The sequence below is a fragment of the Vicia villosa genome, linkage group LG6, assembly GCF_029867415.1.
Source record: "Vicia villosa cultivar HV-30 ecotype Madison, WI linkage group LG6, Vvil1.0, whole genome shotgun sequence".
Lineage (NCBI taxonomy): Eukaryota > Viridiplantae > Streptophyta > Magnoliopsida > Fabales > Fabaceae > Vicia > Vicia villosa.
In genome coordinates, this window is record NC_081185.1 from 153,926,982 (window position 1) to 153,932,314 (window position 5,333).

The 5,333-nt window shown below is 31.1% G+C and overlaps 1 non-coding gene across 1 annotated transcript; it reads left to right on the forward strand.

The window, feature by feature from the left end:
• The first annotated feature begins 602 nt into the window (after positions 1-602).
• TRNAI-UAU (transfer RNA isoleucine (anticodon UAU)) lies at positions 603-676 on the forward strand. The gene has a single exon. It is a non-coding gene; the product is annotated as a tRNA-Ile (tRNA).
• Positions 677-5,333: the final 4,657 nt, after the last annotated feature.

Consider the following 5,333-nt stretch of genomic DNA (forward strand, 5'->3'; position numbering starts at 1 on the left):
ATGTCAAAGGAATGAAGGTGAGAAAAGAGAAAAAAATAGTTGCGAAATGAATATCATGTCCTTAAACATTAGATAATGCGGAAGTGCGTTAAAGAGAAAGAAGCTAAGAAATATGATAAGTAAAGGCTAAGCTGATTTGGTGTTCCTACAAGAAACATAAACTCAGAACATGAGCGAGGATTTTGTTGCGAGCTTATGGGGTATTGATGAAATTGTTGGGAGCAGATACACTTGGACATATTCTTGTTATCTGAAGGGTTGGTTGATAGTTAGAATTTTTTATATTCTGACGCACAAATTTTACGGCAGTGGATCATGCGGTCAAACTTGTGTAATCTAACACAAATGATCATATCTCTAATTTGTGTAAATGGTTGTAAATTGTTCTTACATAAAAACAAACACATTAAAGTATCAATTATTCTCAATTTTATTGTTATAAACAAAACTCCACAAGTAAAGCCGTATGTTTTTCAAATCACCCACTATGCCTAATATTTTTGTATTGTTCCTTATAAATAAATTCCTTGATAATGACATTTTTTTTTTAAATTTTATTAAGAATTTCTTAAATTTTAGAAGAGTTTTGAAAAAAATGAATTGGTCCCGTAGCTCAGTTGGTTAGAGCGTTGGTCTTATGAGCCGAAGGTCGCGGGTTCGAGCCCCGCCGGGACCATTGTTTTTTGGTTTTGTTATGTTATCTTCTACCCATTTTTAACAATAAACCTAATAAATGTTTGTATATTTCTTATTTTAAGATGTTAATTAATCTAATACTACACTTTTTTTAAAATATAAAACCCATTAAATATTCATATATTTTTATTCATGAAAACAAATCAAATCAACAATTGATTTATTTTAAAATATATAACCCATTAAATATTCATATATTTTTATTCATGAAAACAAATCAAATTAACAAGTTGGTTTATTTTAGGATGAACGAGTTGGTTCACATTACATAAACTATAACTCTTTTTATTGAGTTATTTAAACCCTTAATAGTTGAATTATATATCAAAGTTTTCCTTTTATAAAATTAGTTCTTTGTAATTTATTTGCTTTCATCTTATTTAAGCTAGATGTAACAACACCCTAGATACAATCTATTCACACCACCCTCTAAATGGCCTAATTTCTCGAGGATGATGAAGCCATTTGGAGAAAACTATAGATAATCATCCATGATTATATGTTCAAATAAAATAAGAATATCAATTGGAACTTTCCTATTAAGCCTTTCACAATCAATTTTCCACAAACTATTGTGAAAAGAAACACTATGGCAAAATACCCTTTTTCGTCCCTTAACTTTCACTCGGTGTCCATTTTGTCCTATGTTTTTATTATCTACGTGGCCTTTAAGAATGCTGATGTGGATAATACAGTATTATATGTTTATATTCTTCAAGTCTCATTTCCACAAAGTCTCATTTCCACAAAGTCTCATTTCCACAAAAGACGAAAAGGTTCAAGAAGCTCTGGGAACAAGGCCATCTGTTGATTGCAATCTGAAGGAAGGGCGAGGATTGACACCACTGAATCACCAAAGGTTTGTCATTTATGACTCTAAATGGTTGTGATTCTTGTTACTGTTGCGCTCTTTTTATTGGATACTTTTTAGGGTTCGTTCGTATTTAGGGTTCGTAATTAGGGTTCGTTCGTAAATCAAGGATTGTCATTTTAGGGTTTATTTGTTCTGATTTAGGCTTTTTAAAACACGATTTTTATTTAGGGTTTGCTTTGCTTTAGGTATAATAGACGAGTTTCTGAATTTAACCATTCACCATAGTGGTGGATTCGTTGATATTAACAATGGTCAGTATGAAGGAGGAGACATTGCAAAGTTGAGAATAGATGCAGACACGTGGGGTTATTTTGAATTTGTTGGTGTTCTTAAGGAGTTAGGTTATAGAGAGTTTGAGAGAATTTGGTACAGAGATCCTACTGAAGGCATGCTTGAATTAGTTGGTGATAAAGGAGCCTTAGATATAGCTGATCTTTACAGGGTGCATTTAAGGGTTGACTTATATATTCAACACACAGTAGCTGAGCCAGAATTTTGTGATATGCCTATAGAAGCAGAAGAAATGACTGTTGTGAGGGATGAAGAGAATGTTGCGAGGGATAAGGATGATATTGCACATGATGAAGAAGAGTTAATTTCAAGATTTTATGAGGAAGTGGCTGGCCAGGATGAAGCTAATGTTGTGAGGGATGAAGAGAATGTTGTGAGGGAAGAGGGCACTGTTTTGAGGGATGAAGAGAATGTTGTGAGGGAAGAGGGCACTGTTGTGAGGGATGAAGAGAATATTGTGAGGGAAGAGGGCATCATTGTGAGTGATGGAGAGAATACTATGAGGGAACAAGTCAATATTATGAGGGACGAGGACAATGTGGGTGAGGTGAATGATGGGTCTACTACTGATAGTGGAGATGACAATGCTGATGAAAATTATGAGAGTGCTATGGAAGTGGGATTTGATAATTCATCTGATGGTTTTGATGATTTAGAGGAAGAAGATTTGGATGATCTTCTTGAAGATCTATAGAGGGAACAAAGCAAACAACAATTGGATAATGATGGTTTAGAAGAGGAAATAGGAAATGACAGTGAGGAACTTGAAAGTGGTTGTGATAGTGAAGAAGGTGATGTTAGAAAGAAGAGTTACCCAATGTTGAATGTGAAGAAGGACATGGCAGATTACAAATGGGAAGTTGGAGTGTACTTTAGGTCAAAGGATGACTTCAAGGAAACTATAACATCATATTTAGAGAGAGAGAGAGACATGAAATAGGGGAATATTTTTAAATTTGTTGAATATTTTTACTAAAAAGGGATATTACCATGTCAAATTTAATTTCCATGTTTTGAATATTTTTACTAAAAAGGGATATCTCCAGAACATGTTGGACTTTAGGGGGAGATTATGTCATTTCTAGTAAAACTGCTATAATTAAAATCTAGAACCGTACCACTAATACCATCCAAAGCTTTGTCAAAATCAGAATCCATACAAATTATCCCACTGTTTCTCAATATATTATCTTGTAACACTCAAAATTGGGCTCTAGAAGCCACAAAATCATACGAAAAAGCCTATACTACTGAGTAGAAACACAATCCTCCAACTCTAGTAGGTAAAGAAATGACCTCTAGCAACCATGATGTCTTCAACTTCCATTCACAACTCTTTATCAAACCATATAGCTGCTTCCACAATGTGAATCAACTAACAAGTTTTTAGGCTAAAAAAACATTTTTTGGCGATGCCCATGCAGATCTAAGTAGAAGAAGCTCACTTTGTTAGTCCCTTAACTATGGAGAAGATGCACTAATTCAACAACTTTGACAACTCACTTCATAGAAAACCCCTTGATAAAACCTTCATCTTGACTAACAACCCCTCCAAGCAATTTGATTGCCAACACCGACATCCCATTGTCCGAATGGAACAACCCCTGGCGAAGTTTATTGTCATCCCATGAAGCCCAAAAGATCTTTGTCTTACGGATATTAAATTTCAATGTCTAATCCTGGACCTACTTCCCAAATAATAATGTCAAGGGCTTTAGCCACCTCCTCTAAATCTCTTATGGTGGTCTCATCATCAGATACCAGACACAGAGAAGAAGCTTGCAGTTGTCTTTATTATTATGAATAAGAGTGTGTGTAACACAAAAACATAAAAAGAGCAGATCTAACAAGTCACTTTGTTGCACTCTAGTGATTGACATAATATGCCTTAAGGTACAACCTCTTTGTATGACAAATAAAAATAATTCAACCTAAAAAAAAAGAAGATAGAAACCTCATATTCACCTTACACGCTGAGTAGTCTATAATATAATATTTATTTTCATATAAATATATCAAAAAGCAAGCCACTTTACAATTTTATTCATTTTTCATTGAAATTAATTTTACATAATAAGCTTATTAATTTAAAATCAATTTTTATCGTTGCATTAAAACCAAAAAAACATTGAATTAAATTTAAAATACTAGGTAACTAGCTAGGTGCATAACACAATTCATTTCAATTTCAAAGAAAACCAAAAAAAAAAAAAACAAGAAAACATCCAATAAACAACATCTATTTATGATAACATGCCAAAACCTAAAAGCAAAAGGCTGCCCCTACCCACAAATGAACCTAAACTACTACTAGTAAAAAAACAAACTTTTGAAAAATTCCAACAATGAGCATTTTGGGATTAATTCCATTTGTTATTATGATTCTACATGTAGTAATACATAATCATATGCACGTAATAATCAATAGGTATTATGATTCCATCTTGTGACAAATAAAAATGCATACTACAAATAAAACAAACTTTTCTTGGTAGTAAACTTTTATGTCAATTGAAATCTATGATTTGGTGAAACATCTTTAATCATAGGTAAATTGTTAGTGGCTTTTTGCATGTGTAAATCAATTTCTGAACATGTCGTTCTCAATTAATTTTCTAAAAATATATTAATATGCATGTAGTGGTCAATTATATCGTTGTCAATGTAAGGAAAAGGATGAATGTGTTTTTTTGTCTTGTTTGTTCAAAATTCGAAACTGCTTTTAACTTTTAGAAAGTGGTTTTTTTCATTGGTATAGTTGTTGTTTTTGTGGCTATACACTTTTTGCATCAATAAGGGAACTGTTGCTTATGTGATGATGCATTGATGCATGGTGTAGTTGTGTCACAAGGGAAACACATGTATGGTCTAGATGAATCTACATAAAGTTATGGAATTGTAATTGTTGCACTGTAAATTTTAGCTATGTACTAATTTGGGTTTTGTGTTATATAATTTGTATGTTACATAAAGTAATAAAGCAAAGTTCGATTACTTCCCCTAGAATATATATATATATATATATATATATATATATATATATATATATATATATATATATATATATATATATATATATATGAGAACGACTCAAGTGAGAACACTTGGTTATAATGAGAAATGAGAACAATAAATTATAGCTCTTAGATTCTATTAAATGAAATTTGTGATATAGATTATATCTTAATTAAAATAAACATGTGATTAAATGTTACACACAATCATTTTTCTCATATCTCAAAATTTATTAAAGAATCTCTTAGGAATAAAATTAAATATTTCTTTTCTCTAAGATTTTTATATTTAGCATTTGTTAAACATTAATCATAAAATATTTTAATAAAGTAAAATTACATAATTTTTATAAAAAAGTTTCTCAATAATGATTTTATAAAAATTTATTCACTACAATTTAAAATTTTAATATTATTTTAAAATCTAAAAAAAAAGGAATAAAAAAACGATTAAAATA